The following is a 22704-nucleotide window of genomic DNA, read 5'->3' as shown; positions in this document are numbered from 1 at the left end:
ATCGACCAGTTGCCTCCCATATGTGCCCTGACCAACCATGAATCAAACTCTCAATTCTTTGGTGCACAGGTGACTCTCCAACCATCTGAGCTGCCCAGACAGGGCCAATAAATAGTTCTTTTGATGACTGCAGACATGTAAGCTGTGTGATAGTATTCAGAAACATCACAGTATTTTCCTGATCAGTACATAGTCTTCAATAATTATCAAAAGTTATTTATATGAAATTGCTGTCAAACCAATAAGGCTGCATTTATGCACCCACCATTTTCTAGATCATCCAGGTAACCTTGCCTCCTTGTGTCACAAGTACCAACTCACTCAATTTCCCCTCAATGACAGTATCATTGGTAATAACACCCTAAACTGTATAAAATGGGGATGAGGGAGTTTTCTCTACACCAAGTATTGGCGAAAGTTGGCTGTCAGTTCAGAATGTGTTATATGGGCCTTCTTGTTATGTAAGCCCATTGGTCTAATGAAACTTTCATATTTAGGTGGTTTTCAAGTAAAGTCATTTCCAACAAAGCAGACTTGAGTAAGTAACCTTCCCCTTCCATGCTATCTTCTTTCTCTTTCTTGTTGGAATAACTTTTAGTACCACTTTCTCCCTGGGCATAAACTTTGGCTGGGACTTCCCATTTTCCCCTCTCTTTTTCTTTTGTGTGTGCGTGTGTGTTTGTGTATGTGTGTGTGTGTGTGTGTGTTTAATCATACAGAAAATTAGCCTGGGACTGTCCCCTTTTGTCCAGCAGATATGCCTGTACTGCTCCTCGTGGAGCCTATTCATACTTATTTTGTTTGGTATTCCTGTTTTCGTGCATCTGGATAGTCTTTCATTTGTGTTTTCTCAGCATGGCACTGTTTATGGTAGAGCTTAGCCTTCAGGTCAGTCATCTTTTTTGCCTTGTTTGAACGTTCATGAGCCTCTTGACTTCCCATCTTTCCCTTTTCTCATTGTAATTCAAACTATGTAACTAGTAGTAAAATAACTAGTTTGTGATGTAACTAGTATAATTGTTCTGTGGCATGGTTACAGCCTCTGAGTTGCTGGGTGCAGCCCTCTTGACCAGAAGGAGCTCTCTAATTTCAGGTCTCAGAGACGCATGAGCCAATAACACACAACACATAGCAGCTAATTGATATTTTGCTGAATATGTCTAAGAAAAAAAAATGAAGGTGATTTTTTTTCTTTTTGAATCACAGAGGAGGAAAACATCTGCTAAAATTATCAATTTAAATCCCAGTTGACCATCAGACTAAGTCTGTATCTTCCCTACGCATCAACAAATTGGCTTCCTCTATATAAAGAGAAGACAATTCTTCCTGCATAGATTCTCACATTTCATTTGAAATGTTACCCATATACAAGACATACACTGTTCCCTCTTCCAAAAGCACTCCTTCCCTCAGTTATAGACTTACTGACCTGTTTTGTGCTCTGTCTTTCTTAACATTTGTTGAAAACTTTCAGATGTCTGCATGCAAACCCCCCCATCTCATATTAATCTTGGGAATATACTTTCCTCATCTAGAAAAATGGTAAGAATAATATTGTCTTAGTCCTTTTGGCCTACTATCACAAAAATACAATAGACTATGAATTATAAACAGCAGAAATTAATTCTCATAGTTTTGGACACTGGGAAGTTCAATATCAAGGCATCAACATATTCAGTATATAGTGAGGGATCACCTCCTGGTTTATAGATAGCCATCTTTTTGCTGTATCCTCACAAATCAGAAGGGACAAGGGATCTCTCTGGGGTCTCTTTTATAAGGGAACTAATTCCACTCCTGGGGGCTCTACCCTCATGACTTTATCACTTTCCAAAAGCCTTACAGCCTAATATATTAGGGGTTAGGGTTTTAACATGTGAATTGTAAACGGGCATAAACATTCAATCTGTAGCAAATACCAATCTTGATCTTTGACAATATCATATAAGTACATCAAACTGAGCTAAGAACATAGTAAGTGTTGGGGACCGCCCTGCCTGGTCTCAGGAAGCTGTAATGCCCCATGACTTAGGCTGAATGAAAGACCTCCGGACCAGGAGCCACTAAGGAGACAAAACTTATTTCCCTGGCATGGACACTGCCTGTTCTAATGTCTGGCTTCCCTTTTGCATAATTGGCAGTCAATGACAGGTAACAATTCTCTAGGAAAGAGAATGAATCTAAGACAGATGCAATCACATGGGAATGTCCTAAGAGAAGAGACTCGGGGCAGTGGAAATGAAGGAGTGATGGACATCAACCCCTGCCCCCTTGGCTTTGTCAAAGCCTGAGTCCTTGTGAGAAATCCAAGTCTCCTGGCTGCCTGTGTCTTCTCTGTTAACTCAGGCCTGCAGGGGTAGCCCAGACCAGAAATGGTGGACCCCTGAGGTAATCAGGACTGGGACATAGAATATGCAAGATCCTATGAGATCTGTTTGCTGGAGGATGTTTTTAACTTGGAATTTAAAAGCACAGACAGGAAACTTTTGGAACCTGTAGTTCTTTTCATATGATAAAACCCCAACCTCTGCCCAGTATCACAGCAGGAGTTCTGTCTGCACCTTTGTAAGTCACCTACCTCTTTTGATCTTTTCTGCCAGACTGTGAATCCACAAACTAAGTATGTTTTCTCAATAAAAATCTGCCTGGGAATGGATATGGTGCACCCTCCAGGAGAGAAGGTGGCCAAGCAGTGCTCTCCACTAGAGAGACTGGTCATGGTGCTCTCCAAGAGAGAGAGTGGCCCTTCTGTCCCTATTCCCCCACAGGACCTGGTTGACTCTGTGTATGTTTTTCTCATGTTTCAACGAGCATCCGCAGCCAAGATGGATACTGCTGGACGGTATCATCCACAAGTAAGCATTTATAAAGTAATTTGTTGTTCTAGGAGAATTAAATAAAAACATAATTTGAGGCGCTGCATGCAGATCATATCTGCACTAATGTTCTAGTCAATGTTGGGTTTTTCAGTAATTGACCAAGGGTTCCAGCCCTACTTTCCAGGCAGAAAGGTTATTGGTACCTTTCCTGCTGTGGCCAGCAGTACTAGTTACACAGGATGCTTAGCATTTCATGCAAAACAGAAAACCAGAAAAATTTTACTTATTCAGCAAAGGGCTCTTAGAGTAACAGGATTCTCTTGTTTTGAAGAAAAATCTCTTCTGTTGGTGGCCTGAGGAAATTTGGGATTTTTTTTCTTTCTACAGAGAAATGATTTTAACTATGTTCTTTACTGATTTTCACTTCTAAAGCTTTTATTGCTTACGTAATTACAACTTCCCTAAAGACTCAGAGTAGTAAGGTAATAAGAACATATAGTTTTGATACAAATAACTACTCAAATAACATTGGTAAAGGCTAAAGGAATGATAGAGTATTCTAAAGAAAAAGTAAAAACTTTCTTATTTCTTGGAGTAATTCCATTTAAGGTTACTTCCATCTGTGATAATTATCATTTCATAAATTATAGGTGAACTTAAAGTATGAATAATAATAATAACCATGATGTGTTTAAATGATTTATGTATCTTTCCCTGAAGAACGTGACTAAATATATTGTGCTTATTTGCTGGGTTTGAGATGAAAGAATGAGAATAACTTTAGGCAATAGACCAATTAAGACCTCATTCAGGTACTCATAAAGTACCCATGCTTTCCTGAGCATTCCTCAGGTGCCAAGCAAGCCTGTATAGAAAATGTTCCTTAGGTAATTTTATTTAGTTCTTTCAATGAACTAATGAGATAGGTATAATTATTTGTCGTAGAAGCATTAAGTACATTTGCTAGATTTTATATTAAATTAATTTTAAGGACAGTGTAACAGGGTACAGTCAGGGCCCAACCAAGGGGGATTTGTAATGAGTTCCAGAACTTGGGTTGTTGGGAAATATGGGATATCCCTACCACCACAAGTCTGGCTAGGGGATGGGACACATGGAGCAGAGCCATTGAGAGTGATTTTGCATATCAAAAACAGCAGGAAAGCTTCATACTTGCTATGTAAAAATTTTGCATATCAACAACAAAATTTTGCATATCTAGCTGGGGAGATGGGAGTGACTTTAACCAGTGACATAACTGGGAGGCAGTTCCTCTGGTTACAGCACCTGCATGAGAGCATGGGGATGATTCACTCTGTGCCGGGGGGTGGTCGAGGGGTGACGGAGGCATGCCTGCTGGGACTAACTATGGCAGTCAAGAAAAACAGAAAAAAAATGTGAGAATGCTGGCAGGTGTAGTCAATTGTGGAAGGAGTTGGAAATGGGGTTACAGAGGAGGATCCAGACTGGGATTTAAAACTAAAGGCTGACCACCACAGGGGATGGAGGGCAATGTGAAACTATACTGGAAGGAAAGGGGAGAAAGTACTCTGGCTCTTGGATCATGAGGAAGTACCACTCGGTTTGGGATTAAGAACGGAGATCAAAGCGGCGGTGACACAGCTGATGGTGCTGGGGGAGTCTTGCCAGCTGAGCATGGATTACTGGGAGGAACCGGGAATCCAGCTGAGCCATGGACTTCTATTTCTTTTCCTGAGGGCCAGTCATGGTAGCCCTGACTGGATTGACTGGCCTGACTGGGCAAAGCGCTCATGGAAGGACTGTGTGTATTTGTGGGAGTTTTAAAGAGACTTTGGGATTTTACTGGCAACATTCTGCCATTACTCTAAACCTGTATATCTTTTGAATAAATAGTTCCTTTCCTTTTAACCAAACTCTGGCATTGAGACCCGTACTTGCTAATACCTGGCAGCGGTCAAAGAACCCACAGTGACAGAAAGACCTGGGGGGGGGGGGCTTGTTTCAATAACAGTATCTGCCCCCCACCCTGCAATGGGTCCATTCTGTAACAACAGGATTTTAGCTAAAGCCAGTCTGATTCTATAACTAGAACTCTGAACACATGAGGCATTGTCCATTTATTCAAACAAATACAACAGTCTTCTGATCCATGAACCACATGAAACACTATTACTTTGGCCTTGCCCTTAACATAAAAATGTAGGAAACTTCATAGACTAACTCTTTGTTTCCTGGAAAGCTGATAATAACAGTCTGCTTCCTTCACCCCTTTATAGTTTAATCCATTGACCAACATTTGTCATCTCTCACCCCGAGGAGTGGTGATTAAGATGGTCTTATTCTCCTTAGCTTACCTGTGTTCAGCTTTCTTGCTTCTCTAGGCCCCTGATTTCCCTTTTAGAGCATTGAATTTGAAAATTGCAATTGTAAATTCTTTCTCTGCCCTTTTGAGATGTATGCATACATTTTCTTCCTATCTTTTGCCAATTTTACAACCCAGGAAATGTCTCTCTCTAGGACCTGGGAACCATCTATTGAAGTAAGTCTTGAAAGAGAGAGATAGCATACCTGTCTCCCTGTCTTTGTGAGCTGATAGAAGGCTAATTTGGGCTAGGGTTCAGATAGAGACTAACATAGCACAGGTAGCAATTAGCAAACTCAGGTGGCCTAATCACAGAGAAAAATACATGCAAATACAGGAATAACTCAATGTGCTGAACATGTCCCCCTAATCAAATCTCCCCTCCTCCAACTTTCCACTAGTACTTTCCATTAGCTCACCCTGTGCTTATAAACTCTCTAATCTTTTGTTGCAGTGAACTTGGATTCAGTTTCTTCTTTATTATAATCATTTTGAATAAAGTCATTTTTGCCTATTCAAATATCTCTGGCGAAAAGTTTTGCTTTGATAGTGAAAAAGAATAAAAATTGGCATGATACTTTAAAGAGTCACCACATTCTCTGGAGAGATAAGCTATGGATCTGCTCTTTTACAGTTTTGTTCATTCTTTAGTGCATCATTCGATTATCTGCTTCTCCATGCTGCTCGCCTGACTCACTCCTTCACAAATAAGTATCCTCTCTGGTATGTTATCAGACTCCATTTATAACCCTTCAGGTTATATGTTCTTGCTCCCCATTAGTTGGAGCGTGCTGGTGATGATACTAATATTGTCTTATTCATATGTAAGAAGAAAAAGTGAAGAAGTGTATTAGCACAGTTCTTTCTTAACACTGCCTCACTCCCTGAGCCACGCTCTGCAAGCTAGTGAGCAGCTGAGAACTAAATTTACAAGGCAGAATTGAACATAATGAACTTCTTTGTGAGACCTCAGGCCAGTAAGGACAAACTCTCCTGCAAGCCATTATTACCAAAGAGAGAGATAAGCATCAGTAAGTGTGAAAAGATGTTGCCTTTGGGCAAAGTGCATTGTTTGGGAATGTTATCCTACCGTTTATCTAGAAAACTAACAAAGAATAATTAAGAGTACTGCTGGAAAATTTGAAAATCCTTCAAGGAGAAAATCTGTTCCCCTATTTGATTTCTGTTGTGCAGTTAGGGTTCACCACTCTTTCCTATGTGAGCATGAGTGTGGAAGAGAGAACTGTGGAGACTGGAGTGGTCAGACCTGAGGACAGAAGGTGTTCTGCCAAGAGGGGGGACCCCAAGTGGGCATTTGAAATGGGGTCCAGAACTCAAAGTGTCCAGGAGATTTTAGGATGTCCTCACCCCTCTGCCCCAGGTGTGGGTTGGGAGAAGGAACAAATGGAGCAGGGCCATTGAGAGTTGTTTCACATAGCAACAGCCTTGCAGCTACCCTCTGGCGTGATCATTTAACACATCTATAACCTTTGACTGGTTACATAGATATGTTAAATAGCTGTGCCATGCTCTGAGCCAGGGGAATGGAAGTAACTTCCCCACCAAGACGTAACTGGGGGGCAAGTCCCCCAAGTTACAGCACCTGCGTGGGAGTTGGAGATGATTGGCTCCATGACATGTGGCCACTCCTGCCCAGACTCATGATGGCAGCCCAGTAAAGCTGGAAGGATATAAGTTCTGGCATGTGAAGCCGAGTGTGGGAGGAATTGGAAATGGGGCTGCAGAGGAAGACTGGCGAGGGGATTTAAACCCAGACGTGGCAGCCATTGGAGAAGAGAACCACGTGGCTTTGGTAGAGTGGGGACTCGCGCAGCCCTGTGAGAGAGGGTCACCATGCGGCTTTAGCAGAGAACCGCCACTCAGCTTTGGCAGAGTTGTGACCCCCCTCCCCACAGCTTTGTGGGGAGAAGCATGTGGTTTTGGCTGAGTCGGGACTCCTGTGGCCCTGGGAGAGAGGACCATGTGCCTTTGCCAGAGTGGGGACACCCTCAGCTTTAGAAGGGGGAACCACTACCCAGCTTTAGCAGAGATCCCGGCGACACAGCTGATGGTGTCAGGAACCAGGGTAGGCCTACCAGCCTAGCAGGGATTACTGGGAAGAACCGGGAGCTACCTGAGCCATGGACTTTTATTTCCTTTTCTGAGATACAGTACCCCAGACTGGGAAAAGGGGGAAGGAAGGACTGTGTCTGTTTGTGGGTGTTTTAAGGGACTTTAGGATTTTTGATGAAAACATTAGGTCACTACTTTAAGTTTGTATAGCATTAAATAAACATTTCCTTTCCTTTTCACAAATCTCTGGTATTGAGAGACATCTTTCCTATAGACGGCAGACATAACGGACCTGGGGGTTTCTTTCAGTAATAGTATATCATCCCAGGCTCCCCTTGTTTGTTCTGTAACAAAGGCAGGGAATCCTTGGAGTGACAGGTTTCCAAGAAATAACATCGAGATGGCAAAAGACAGATTGTGGCCCTTGAGGCTGGGAGCTCTGGCTGTGCTGTGATCTTATCAGAAAACTTCAGTTCAATTCCGCCAGCTAAAAATTATGTGGAAGATACGGGACCATAAATGGTTAGCAAACTTGATTTAGATTCTGTGCTATATCAACAGGGATTGGTGACACCTCCACTGATGTGGACCTCGGCTCGTGGGGTCTGAGTCATTATGGGTGAAATATGAGACAAATTCACATGGACTACCAAGCCCTATGGAGGGAAAGGCATGGCATGGCTTTTCTCTGAAGGGAAACAAAAGCCTTGGCCCTCACTCCAATGAGATTTTATTGTCTTACTGGGCACATTACAAGAAGATCCTCATTAACTTTGCACAGGCTGGCCTTAGGTAGTTACCTTATACAGAAAACAAAGGAGAGGATGCTGGTAATCGCATCACAGAAGAGGGATATTTGCAAACAAAAAGGCCAAAAGTAGTTGAACCAGTCGGTCCAGTAGTTGAACCAAACCAGTAGGAAGGTCTAGCATGGTTTTTAGGAAGTTGTTTTGCAGTAAATGTCCTCAATTCACGGTGAGGAAGTGTTAGCAAAAAAGCAAGACTTATAGTGGCCTAAGTACATTGCAGGCCTGATTCTCCAAGGGAAAATCTATCCCAGGGCGTGGGTCCTGTGCATCTCCGAGTGGGAGCTGGGCCCATGCCACACAGAGTGGCCTCCCACACTCCACTAAGCTCCACATACCTTTTGAAAATGAGCTGAGTCAACAGTGATGGTCAACAAATGGGCATAGCAATGTTACAGAGCAAGGCCGAGGGAGGTACGAGATGCTATTACCAAAAGGACCCCCCGCTAGGTTCACTTGTCCACCACCAGAGGAAAGACATCTCTCAATGCCAGAGATTTGTGAAAAGGAAAGGAAATGTGTATTTAAAACTACACAGACTTAAAGTAGTGACCCAATGTCTTCATTAAAATATCAAAGTCCTTTAGGATACCCACAGCCACACACAGTCCTTCCTTCTCCCTCTGCCCTAAACTGGGGTACCGTATCTCAGGAAAGAAGTAGAAGTCTGTGATTCAGACTCAGCACCATGGGCTGTATAACCACCAGGAACTTCAGATAATCCAAAGCCTTGTGGCACCTACTCATGGCCCATCAACAAGAGTCTTTTCACACTCTTTCTTCCAGGCAAAGTCTCTCCTACTTCTTAAGCCATGTGGCCAAAGAGTGCACCCAAAGCTGTGGGGTCCTCACTTTCACCAAAGCCACAGGGGTCCCCCATCAAAGCTGTGGGGGTCCCCACTCTGGCAAAACTGCATGGTTCTCTCTCTTAGCATGGCTGACATGTCTGAGTTTAAATCTCTGCGCCAACCCTCCTCTGTACTCCCATTTCCGACTCCTCCTACAATCAGTTACAGCTGCCATCATTCCTATATTATTTCAAGTTTACTGGGCTGCCATCGTGAGTCTGGGCAGGTATGGCCCCATGGCATGGAGCCAATCTTCTCCAAGCACTCACGCAGGTGCTCTAACCAGGGGGAGCTGCCCCCAGTTGCATCTTGGGTGGAAGTCCCTTCCATCCCCCTGGCTCAGAGCATGACCACAGCTATTTCACATAACTGTGCAACCAGTCAAAGGTTATAGATATGTTAAATGACCATGCCAGAGGTTAGCTGCAAAGCTGTTGCTGTACAAAATAGCTCTGAATGTTCCTGCTCTATGTGTCCCTTCCCCCAACTTATACCTGTTCAGGGGAAGAAGTGAGGACATCCTATATATTTTTCTAATATATCCTGGACACCTTGAGTTCTGGACCCCATTCCAAATCCCTATTTGGGACCCCCACCCCGTTGGTTGTACACTGTAACAGCAACACCCTCCCAAACAGGCCACTTGTTGACACAAGGAAACTACCATTATGACAGAGAATTACCAAAGTAAGCCTCTCCCCCTGCCCATTTTCTTCATGCCAACCCCAATACACCTCAAAGAATATGAAAGAAAGAATGGGTAGGAAGTGTGGGAGAGCAGAATACCCTCCCCACTCCACCAGAGTGAAGAAGCCATAGTCTGGCCTACAAGGGTGAGAGGGTGAGTCAAATTTAAATATGTCACATTTAAAATTAGTGGACATATTCTGTTTCAGCGACAAGTATGAGATGCCTATAAATTTGTAAAACCAGAAAGAGAGATTCGGTGATCCCAGGGAAAAATATCATTATACATCAACTATTTGAGATCTCACTTAGATTGACTGTATTGCCCCCACTATCTACAATGTTCTTTTCATATAATGAATGTTTAGCAAGTGTTTTTGAACCAGTTACATGGAATGAAATAGAGCTTAGAGACTAAGAAACTAGCTAGATAAACTTTTGCCCAGTTGGAATTAATTACCTTGACTAAGTAATCTATTGGTATATAGTGTGAAAATAACTGGTTTTAAGGGGGAAAGCTATGCATGAATCTGTTGCAACTACTGAGTCTTTGATAGGGCGAAACAGGCATAAATGCTGACCATATATATCAATGCAGAAACTGCTGCAGAATGCAACTAAACAAAAAATGGTGAGTATGGCCTCTTCCTGAGGAGGTATTTATGTCCCAGAAAAAAGAGAAATTGGAAGACAATCCTACAATAAAAATAGAAACCAATTTATTTATCTCTTCTCTTAGTAAAAATGTATTGTTAGCTTAACATTTGAAGGTATGGATATGCCTTCAAATGCATTGAAGATATTTTGTGTATTGAGGATACACATTGTGTGTATTGAGGGTATGTGTATTGAGGATATTTTCTGAGCTTTTAAACAGATTATTTTACCAACATACGTGTTTATTGTACTGAAAGGCAATGAACACAAATCCTTAGTGAATTGAGATAAGTGCATGTGAATCCTTCATTTCTTTTTCCAAACACTTTTATTGGCTTACCTGGTGAAACAATGAACATTTGAAAGCACATTCCTTAATTATAAATGCATCAATTAAAATTATACTTCCACACCCTGCTTGAGTTTTTTCTTCTTCTATGAAATAACTGTAATGATGCTGTTCCATTTCACAGGGAACTGTGAGGAAGAACTAGTAAAAATGACTGTAGCATGACTTTGTTAAAGTAGAAGTGCAATGTACATGCTAAATAAGACCAAGGGTCAGAAACACACAACCAGGGGTAGCTTCATAACAGAGTAATGCATCTGAATAAATAAATGAAACAAATTTCACACAAATCAGAGAAGCCTTGGTGCTCAGGCAGATTTTAATAATTTTCAAGGGAACCCTTTCTGGGGTCAAAGATTGATACTGACTCCTTTCAGAAGATAGTTCACTCTGAGTAAAAAGGATTTCCTCTCATCCTGATGACTAACCATATCCTTGCTTACATGCTAAAGGAAGGCAGACAGGACAGGAGTAACCACCTGCATCTTGCAGCACATTCCGCATGTTCAATTCTGCCCTCAGTCATTGAGAATTTGCCACTCACTGCAAGTAGGCATTTGCATAGACTTTTCTGAGAAGCCTATGAAGGAGAGCTGGGGTTGCTGTTCTAGAGATAAAAATTAGGGAGGAATGCACTTAGCACTTAGTCTCTCAAACAGTCCTCTGAAGAAACTTTATGAGTACTTTTGATGCCACTACAAAATTGAGTTCAGTATTCCTGTATTTACCTATGTCTTTTGTCTGAGTACTATAAGATTTCAGATTACTTCACAAACTTCCACTATATTTTTGCCACTGCTCCTATGATATAAGGAGATGAATATTCTACCTTCCCTTTAATATATTCTTTTAACAAGTGAGCAAAGTTCTCTTCAAAAAATCTTTACTAGGAATGGTCAACCCATTCAAAAAAATCTTCCCTGACAGCTTTACTCCATTTCAGAATTGAACTTAAACTCTATCTTCTTTTCTTTTTTAAGGCCCTGAAATAATTGGAAGAATGTTTTTATTATACCATCTATCTGGGGTACTATAAGAAGGACCATTCTTTTTGTGGTATTTTTGGCAGTGTCTTAGGGTGGGATGTTTGACATGTGATGAGAAAGATGCCCTCGGATTTCCAGCACATTTGTACAGGCACCAGAGAGATCAAAGGGGAAAGATCAACTTCTAATTAGTAACCTACAAAATGTCTGTCTTTTCGCTTTGGGTTCTAACTAATTCTTATAACAGCACTTTTTTTGGTTCACATTCTTTAGTCTTTTTTCCCCTTTTTCTCTTTTTTTCTTTACCGCTTCTTTATACTGAGTTTCTTAGTAGTCTAACCATATACCCAGGAACATTTGCTACTTTATAATAGTGATAACCCATGCTTATGCAGGATGGTTCCCTCAGGAGCTCCGAGTGCTTCATAGATTCTACCCTATTAAAGCCGCTAACTTCCCTGATGGAGGGCACAGAGTAGCCTCCAATCTTCCTGAATTTTTAGAAAAGAAATTTTTAGAAAAGGAACAAGAAGTTTAGAAAATTGTTCATGTACATTTTTATTAATACTTTGGCTGGCTTATTTTACAAAAATATGATCTAAAGAAGCTCAAGATTTAAACAGTATGACTTTATTAGCCATATTAGTTTCTTCTTTACATCATTCATTTGGACAGAATTTTATGATACTGTGCCTGGTATTAATTAGAAGTACTGATTTCTGTCCAATTATCTCAAGAATAAGGAGCATAATTAATACCTAGATCAGTCTCTCTTTTTTAGTTTTCCAATAAATTCAACTTTGTTTGAATTCACTAGCTCAAAGGATATTAAAGTATGTGAATCAAAATTTAACAAAGTATCAGCAACTCATGCAATTGTAAATTATCTTTAGGATTTAAGAATAAAATAAATAAATTCACAAGCAGTATGTATTTTAGTTACTACACCTACTTCAGCAATATTTCTGGGTGACTGAGGCTTAGATATGATCATTGATAGGAAATTCATACTTGAGAACATATGAAGTGACAAAACAATTATTTGTTAAAGGCTATAAAACATTCAAATGCAAAAAAAAAGAAAAGAAATAAAGATATATCAAGAACTGGAAGTTGATGTATGTGACATTTGTATTTAACATTTTCTCTCAGTAATCTGTTTTTGGCTTTATTAATGCCCCTGATTTTCTCCTTGGTCCAGCACCTTCAGAACAGGAAATTAAGTATAATGATTAGAAAGTGGACTTTGGAGCATCAAGGATTGGTGTTGAAATCCAGCCCTACTTCTTCCTCAGTGTGGGTGACAAACTATGTAATTTTTTTGAGCACTGACTTCCTCATTAGTAATAAAAGGACCATAAAAATTCCCAACAACAACATAGGTTATTATGTGAATGGAACATATTTAAAGGGATTGTTATGTGTCGTATGAAGTCTGTGTTCAATAAATAACAGCAATAATAGTGGTAATTATTTTCTTATTCTTTAGTTATTATGCTTCAGGTCCTGGTGTGTGCTTTCTTTCCCCCATCAGCATTCCAATGTCTGTACCACCATTGCATGCATTTAGTGTTTGCTCTTCCAAATTGCATTAAAATTTACTCTGACTTCATATTATTCTCATAAGCTGAGGCACTTAGTGTTTTTTTATTTTTTCAATGCTTTATTTATTTTTATTTTTAGAGAGAAGAGAAGGAATGGAGAAGGAGATGGATAGAAACATGGGCTGCAAGAGAAACATTGATCTTCCAGGGACCATCAGCCAGTAACCCAGGCATGTGCTCTGATCAGGAATTGAACCAGCAACCTTTTGGTTTGCAGAATGATGCCCAAAGAACTGAACCACACCAATCAGAGTGATATTTAGTGTTTTTGATGGGACTGATAATCCTTGTAAACACAGTAGTGAATAAAAAATCAACTAAGACTTCCAGGTCTTTTCTTATACCCAATTTGGTATACAAGTAGTCACAGAACGCATAGCTAAAAGAAACTTGGATTTTGTCCATTAAAAACATTTTAGTAATAAAATTATGTTTTACTGCACTTTTCAAAGTCACAAATGTGGTGCATCAGTCTTAGTCTACTTAAGGGAAAAAAAGACATAATTTAAAAAATTGAAAATACATGTAAAGATTGTTGACTAGGTACTGGAGAACTGAAGAAACAAAGGAGAGCAAGCTATCACAGAAGTAGCAATTACAGAGAGCAGCTTCCACTCTTGGGCAGAGAGGAGGCTGGAAATTTAGAAGCTTCCAAGAAGTCTGCAAAGCCAAAAAAGAAAAAGAAAAAAAAATCCTCAGACTGCTAAGTAGAGGATGCCACTAGTTTTGTGTTGATATCTTTAACTCATGAAAATGGTAGAGTAGATGACTTATTCTAGTATCTCTGGTGGTGTAATGAGGCTATTTTTTTAAATATAGGAAACAATTAAAACTGCATCAACTGTTACTAACTAGAATGAATTGCCACCACTAAAGTAAAGACACACTGCTCAGATAACACTGATGAAAGGAGAAAGGAACAAGTTTCTTTTCTCTCCAATCTCCAATCTCCCTCCAGGGCCTCATTATTAGCAGAGTATTATAGGGAGCCAACTGGATAAACCAAAATATGATTGGAGATTCCAGCCTCAGCATCATAGATAATTGTAGAGTGAATTAAAGCTGAATTACTTTAATTGGCACAAGTAGTTAGTGGACAACCCAAGTATACCACCAAACCAGATAGAATAACTAATGAAAGATGGTGAAAGTGGTAAATACAAAGTAGTATCGCTACTGTCAACTCACTCTCTTACCTCCTACATATGAGGGCTCACAGAGGATTTTCTGTCATTCTATAGCAGCAATTTTTCAACCTTTTCCACTTCACAGAATACCTAAACTAATACTAAAACTCCACAGCACACAGAAAAAATATATTTTTGCCCATTTGACAAAAGATAGTTATGATTTTAATTGATTTACAAAAAATAATAGTAATTATAGCTCCAAAATGACTTAAAAAAAAAAAACAAAACAAGTGCCTATATGTGTATATAAGGATTTCTGGCACCAAGAATTAACCAATCACATGCAAACTCATTATGCAACATGACCAGTAAGATGCAACTCTATGATATGAGCTACTTTTTATGGTTCCAGACAGCGTATTCACACTGGATGGCTATTGTTGTGTTTGCTGTTGTCACTTTTTTTATTTGACAGTCCAAGGGAAAAGAAGTCAGTGCCCCTGACTAAATAGTCAGGTATTACATATATTAAAAATATGTTGTGGCACTTGAGTTGAAAATCACTGTTCTACATTCTGCCTTTCACATTTATGAGCTTCTCTTCTTCCACATAATTCATAACTTAGTCCACACCTTGTCTTCTTATTTGGGCTATTTTATGTCATGCAAAATTATGAACCAAATCTTAGTCTAAGGTTTGAATACCCATTGTATACTGAAATTTTTTAAAGAGAATATATTCCATCTAATGAACAAACTGAGCTGCCAGGCAAAATAGAGACAGTCTCATAGATAGAGAGCAGGCTCACAGCTCTGAGTGGGAGGTTAGGATGTGGAGGGATGGAGCAAAAAGAAAACAGGACTCATGGTCATGAACAATAGGGTGGTGATTGGGACATGGTGGGGTTTAAGGATGATGAGTAGAGGTAGAAGGAGGTATAAGGGGGATAAATGGTAATTGAAAAAATACAGTAAAAAACGCGGAGTTGATTCCAGGTGCTCTCGCCACATATGCATATCCAAATGATAACTATGTGAAGAGTTGAATATATTAATTAGCTTGAGTGCAGTAATTATCTCATTCTGTATATGTATATCAAATCATGTTGTACACCCTAAATACATATGATTTTTACTTTTAAAAAATCGAGAGGGAAATTCCAGGAGACAGAAACTAAAACCTAGTTGGGAGAGATTAGCTTTGGTGCAGACCACCACCCAACATTCATGCTCTGGACACGGTCTTCCACAATTTAAGAAATTCTTCATTCAATATTCTTTGTTCAGCTTCAGCAATTCACATCTTCCTGGTGTGTCTCTCAATCCTATATTTCTGCAGTATCATTCTCTCTCTAGTTCCCAGGTTTCTGTGTACTTAGTTCCATGGACTGGCATTGCACATATTGACCTCCTCTCCACCTCCTGACAAAGATTTCCACAATGATAAAGTCACTGTAACTTGCTGATTCATACCATACTGTACATAGTTGCCATTTCCAGATCAGTTGGTCAGGTTTCATTTCAGTAATATTGATTGCCCTTATCTCTTATCTCTATCTAGTCTTAAACTAATATCTCTCATAGAAAGATGGAAAGGTAGTAGTTAATAGAGTGGCTTTAAAAATGAAATCTTACCATTTGTGAGAGCATGTTGAGTATTATGTTAAGTGAAATAAGTCAGTAAAAAACACCATATAATTTCAGTTATATGAAGTATCTAAAGAATAATATAAATAAACAAACCAGAAATGGACTCACAGATACAGAGAACAGACTAGAGGACTGGGTGAAAAAATGAAGGGATTAAAAAGTACAGATTGGCAGTTACAAAATAGTCATAGGGATGTAAAGTATAACATAGGAAATATAGTCAATAATATTATTATAACTATGCATTGAGCCAACTAGGTACTAGAAATACCGATGTGTTTGTAAAGTATATGATTATCTAAGTACTGTGCTGTATACCTGAAACTAATACAAAGTAACATTGAATGTAAACTGTAACTGAAAAAAGTAGTTTTTATAGTGTAGCTATAGACTGACAATGCCTGAGTTTGAACCTTAGTTTTTTAGTTACTTGCTATGTGATTTTAGAACAAATATCTGTGCTTCAGTGGCTTCACCTGTAAAATTCCTACCTTCTTGGTTCAATGTACAGAATCAATGATTGTAATACATGCCAGCTGCTTAGACCATGGACCAGTATACAGCAAGTGCTTAAGAAATACTAGCTATTTCACTGGGACTGGAGTTATCTTCCAAATTCAAGTGGGTGAGCATTTTGGCTTTATTGTTTACTAGCAATCAGACTTTATGAAAGTGATTTAATTTTCTTGAGCTTTAGTTGCTTTCCTTGCTTAAAGTGTTGCAGGAAATGGAGATAAAGTCTAACTTATATGGATATGGTAGGTTTTTAGGATTAAATTATATTGCACAAGTGAGATATTGTAATGTTTCAGCCAGACCTGAGACTCAGATAGACCAGTGGGTAGCATTAAATGACTGATTCTTACATGCCCTCTTAGTGCTTTAAACAGACCACATGTTGAATTTAATGCAAAGTTCTAATGTTGGGACATATCTGACTTACAGCCAAGAGGTAAGCATAGGTGGATACACTTTGCCTCCTTGCACAACCAAAAGAAGGACAACAACAAATGTAAAAACCAAAAATGACCAGAACTGCCAGAAAATTTAACTTTATAGAAGTCCAACAACCAAGGAATTAAAGAAGAAATATTCATCCAGACCAGTAGGAGGGGCGGAGATGGGCAATCTGAATGGATAAGACTTGTGACAAGGTGGCAGCTGGTGGAGTGAGTGGTCCCATTTGCCTGTGGATAAACCAGAAGGAAGAAATGGGGAGTGAGACAGACCATGCAACCCCAGGATTCTAGTTTGGGGAAATAAACCTCAAAACATCTGACTGAAAAAATTGTGGGGGTTGAGGTGGCAGGAGAAACTTCCGGCCCCACAGGAGAGTTCATTAAAGAGACCCACGGGGTCCTAGAGCATACACAAAACCACTCTCCACAAATTAGCACCAGAAAGGCCCAATTTGATTGTGGGTAGCAAAGGAAGTGACTGAAAACCAGTCAAGAGCTGAGCAAGTGACGTTGTTCCTGCTTGGACCCCTCCCTCACAAATAGTGCCACAGCACAGCTACGAGGGTTACCCTGCCCTCATGAATAACTAAGACCCCACCCCTTAGTATGTAACAGGTATTCTGAGACAAAAAAATGTGGCCCAAATGAAAGAAGAGATCAAAGCTCCAGAAAAAATATGACTAAGTGATGAAGAGATATCCAACCTATCAAAAGCAGAGTTCAAAACACTGGTAATCAGGTTCCTCACAGTTGATGAACCTTTGCAACAATACTCAACCTGATGGTTGAGTATTGTTGCAAAATAGAAGAGAAAGTAAAGGCTATGAAAAGTGAAATAAAGGAAAATGTACAGGGAACCAACAGTGAAGGGAAGGAAAACAGGACTCAAATCAACAGTTTTGAGAAGGAAGAAATAAACAGTCAACCAGAACAGAATGAAGAAACAAGAATTCAAAACAATGAGGAGAGGCTTAGGAACCTCTGGGACAACTTTAAATGTTCCAAAATCTGAATTATAGGGGTGCCAGAAGGAGAATAAGAAGAGCAAGAAATTTATTTGGAAAAAATGATGAAGGAGAACTTCCTGAATCTGGAAAAGGAAATAAACTTCCAGGAAGTCCAGGAAGCCCACAGAGTTCTAAAGAAGTTGGACCTAAGGAAGCACACACAAAGGCACATCATAATTATATTACCCAAGATTAAAGATACGGAGATAATCTTAAAAGCAGCAAAAGGGGACAAAGGAGTACCCATAAAACTATCAGCAGATTTCTCAAAAGAAACCTTACAGGCAAGAAGGGGCTAGAAAGAAATATTTGAAGTCATGAAAGGCAAGGACCAACATCTAAGATTACTCTGTCTAGCAAAGCTATCCTTTAGAATGGAAGGGCAGATCAAGTGCTTCCCAGATAAGGTCAAGTTAAAGGAGTTCATTATCACCAAGTTATTATTATATAAAATGTTAAAGGGGTTTATCTAAGAAAAAGAAGATGAACAAAAGTACAAACAGGAAAATGACAACAAACTCACAATCATCAACAAATGAGACTAATAAAAACAGAAGCAATCTAAGCAAACTGCTAGAACAGGAACAGATTCACAGAAATAGAGATCACAGGGATGGTTATCACTGGGTAGGGGGAGAGGAGAGAATGGAGGAAAAGTTACAGGGAATAAGAAGCCTAAATGATAGGTACAAAATAGACAGGGGGAGGTTAAGGATAGTATGGGAAATGTGGAAGCCAAAGAATTTATATGTATAACCCATGGACATGAACTGAGGTAGGGGAATGATGGTGGGAGGAGGTTACAGGACAGAGGGGAATAAAGGGGAGAAAAAAATGTGACAACTATAACAACATAATCAATAAAATATATTTAAAAAGTCCTAACATAAATTAAAAAGTTCTAGTGTTTGGAAAAAATGTCACAGATTGTGTAACTTTACTGAAAACATTGCCCAGCCATGAGTTTTGATTTACTCAGGATCTAGGGTCATAGTTCAAAAGAACATGAACTTGCCCTAATTAACAAACCTATCTGAAGAACCAGGCATTGTTGAAAGATGTCAGATGGAGGGAGAGAATGAAGATTTTGTGAAAGAAAAAATAATATAGGAAAGATTTTTAGAAGATAGGGTCAGACTGAACAGCAGGGCCCAGAAAGATTACAGTGGCATATAAAGTGTGTATTTCACCATCCAACTGAAGATCCACCTGAGCCCTTTCCTCTTCTCAGTCCAAGGTTCTGTTTACTTTGAAAAATAAGGGTTTGCACTATCAGGGTCATAATCCCTCTGTTCTGGGAACACCTTTCTATTAGCTGATAACATGATATAAGGAGTGCTTTCCTTTTGGCTAGAAGGAAGCAGGCCAGAGCTTACACAAAACAGAAGGATGGAGGTAATATTATTTGCAGTAGGACTTTACAAAATGGTCTAGTGGTTATTTATGAAAGCATCCCAAAGATTCAATTTCCAGAGAATATGATGCCATTAATTATCACTTCCAAAATTATACATCACTAACCAGCAACACATCTTGAAATGTACCAACTATATATTGTAAACTCTTGCAGATTACCTAGTACGTAGTGAGTGATCAATAACCCTACAAAAATCATAATGTGACAGGACATAGCTGAGCAGTAGCCATTCTTAGGTAGGAGCTGACCAGCAGCCGTTCCCAGAGAAGAAGTTATCTCAAGGTCGTACACTAACCCCCATTTTAGCGCTGCACTCCTTCCCCTCCTCCTTCTGCCTGTGTAGCAAGCATATAAAAGAAACTCCAGCTTGAGCTCATTGCCCAGAATTTGGGTTTTTTTATCTCCTCTGGGTCCGCATGCTTGAATAAACCCTACTTTGCAAACTCTGAGGCCGTCTGAGTTGTCTTTTCTGTAACAATAATAGTTATTAATGTCCATCTAAAATAGACAATTTCCTATCTATACAATTTTTCTCACAGGGCCTTCCTGCTGCTGAAATACCTCCATTAAAAATCCCAAGATATTTGTTTTAAGTGCAATTTCTGGTCAAGGGAAGGTTCACTCATTAAGAACTTCTTCAAAACACTATGCTCTATTCACAGGTGGCAAACACAAAGCCCGCAAGCCAAATCCAGCCCTCCACCTTGTTTCATCCAGCCAGGCACTTTGTTTCTACCCGGCAGTAGAACTGAGCTCTTGTTTAACTGTTAAGGAGTAGTTACTTTCACACAGTTCTAAAATTACATTTGGCCTTTTGAAGGCAACCACAAAACTGATGTGGCCCTCAGTGAAAACGAGTTTGACACCCCTAAAGAAGTCTATATCTTCTCTGCTCAAAGATTGATCTATTACCAGCATTATTTTGGAGCTTGTAAGGAATGTAGAATCTATGTTTCACGCTGAAGCTATTGAAACAGAATCTGAATTTTACCATAAATTCCAAGTGATTACCCTCATTAATCTTTAAGAGGCTGGAATTTCTCTCCCAATCTGTACAGCTTGTATATAGCCTGGCAAACTGAGACTTACTTGAGAAGAACCTATATATACTGGTGAAGAGCTCTACTACCTGATGCTTTCTAAAGAGAAGATATTTCATAATGCCTATTAAACTGTATTTAGAACACCTGCCTCATCCATATGAAATGCTATTTGTCGATACTTTATAAGATAGATAATTTTAATCTAAAATTAGTAATATTATGATGTGACCAGAGAAAACAAAAAGCAAAACCAGAACTTGTCAATGTTTTCTTCCTCTCATTCCAATAATAAAGTTTTTATAGTTACTTCACAGAAACAATATCTTCACCATATTTTTCTAACAAAGACAGATCAAGGGCTAATAAACTTCTTCCATGTTAATCTCTTTGCCCAGACTGGATTCAACAAATGGAATAGTGTATCATATTTGACATCTCATTACAACTTTAATGTGAAAATTGTATTTCAAATGGAAATTAAAGAACACATTTTACTTGCACATGATTTAAAAATATTTTAAGTACTTTCAGCACATTATTTTATTACTAGCTTTGTTCTCCACACCTTTCTTTTAAACTTGTATTTATTCTTCACTTGTATTTATTCATTCTTATATTATTCTGAGTGTACAAGTATTGCTTGGATGCAAAAAGAAGAGCACAGTACTCTTTATACTTCTTTTTATATGAAACCTGATGATGTTTCCAATGAAATTATCCATTTTGCAAAGTTCTAATCACCACCATAATTTCTCCAAAGTAGAAGAAATTGAGTGTTTTCTTCTCAGAAGTGTTGAGTTCTCTCTCCATCTTACTCAATCATTTCTTTGAGTATATTGTTCTGAGAAGCAAAATGCGGATTTGCCAGACTGATACCACCCATAATCGTTCAAACATAACGTTCCACTATCTGTATGAGATCTTGGAACTGTGCTCTGTTCCCAACACAAAAAAAGCCTTACAGTAAAAAGATTTGTTAGGTTCCCCTTGACACCATGATTACTTTATAAACCTATTCTCCAGTGAAATTTTAGTAGATTTCCTGCTTATACTGTATTCATTTTAATCTCATTACTATTATGCAAAAAAAAGAGACAGACATTAACACTTCAAAATACTATTCATTTTATATTCTATAAAAGACAAGCTTACCTAAAGGTTTGCATGAAATTTTCAAGTACTAAAACATGAAATGTGGAGTTAAAATAAAAAGCACTTTAAAAAAAAGATGATAATAAGCTGTGCTACTAAAAGAAAAGCGATACTGTTTAGATCTACCTAGAAAATATGCACTCATTAGTTCAAAAATAATTTATTGAGAGGCTGCTGTGGGCTAGCATTGTGCCACCCCTGGAGGTATTTTGTGAATCGATTTGTCTTCATGGATTTTATACTCCAGTGACTACAGAACCAACAAATAAGTGGAAAAATAACTTTTGTTTACTTAAAATATGATAAAGCAATGAAGTAAATAAACAAGGGCAAGTAAGTAAAAATAGACTATTTAAAGAAGAATTTTCTGAGGAGAAACCACTTAACCTGAGAGCCCAGAAGTGGAGGACAATTTGGGAATTTTTAAAAACAGAAAGAAAGTAAAAATGACCTGTGAAAACAATGGTATGAGATTATGTTTAAAAATGAGCCATGGGCTAGATTACCCAAGGTATTGCAAGTCATAGTAATTTGAACTTTATCCAAAGTACAATTGACAGCTGTCAAAGAAGTTTAACAGTGGGGTGAAATGACTGAACTTATCATTTGTAAATACTTCCTTAGATGCTGATTGGAGCAAAAAACAAAGAGTAGATAAAAAAAGAATATTGGGTATTCTAAGCAAAGGGAGAAAATGGTGGCCTAAATGAAGCTTTTGCCAGTAATGATAGAGAGAAACAGCTAGGTATGAGATAGAGTATGGAGGGATAGGTTATTACACTGGTTAGTTAAATGAATAATAAAGAAAGCAAATTAACTTTAATGACTATGGTCATAAAGTTAGCCTGATCTTTACATTGATAATATGTGATAGGTGTGGCATGGAATTGTCTTTAGTGAAGTATGAATTTGATCTGTGTACCAAGAAAACTGGGCTGTTTATATTTAGCTTTTGGAATTTTAGCCATCTACTGTTTCATATGTAAGCAATAGTAAGTGACCCTATTTAAACAAATAAGGATTAATTGGAAAGATACAAAGATTCTCACTATAATGCAGAGGTAAAATGAACAAACTGAGTTTGGGAGAGCTCTGGAAATTCCAGAAATTATTACACCAGACACCCCAGTCACTAGAAAGGCATGGTTACAATAAAATTCAATCACTCTTTTC

General features: G+C 38.9%; 1 pseudogene; it reads right to left on the bottom strand.

Moving 5' to 3' along the window:
- Nucleotides 1–271: 271 nt before the first annotated feature.
- LOC123818682 overlaps nucleotides 272–22704 on the bottom strand; it is a 38991-nt pseudogene continuing 16558 nt past the window's right edge.

Source organism: Phyllostomus hastatus, unplaced genomic scaffold, assembly GCF_019186645.2.
Source record: "Phyllostomus hastatus isolate PE091 unplaced genomic scaffold, TTU_PhHast_1.1 phas_contig_29, whole genome shotgun sequence".
NCBI lineage: Eukaryota > Metazoa > Chordata > Mammalia > Chiroptera > Phyllostomidae > Phyllostomus > Phyllostomus hastatus.
This window is presented reverse-complemented; position numbering and strand designations above follow the sequence as displayed.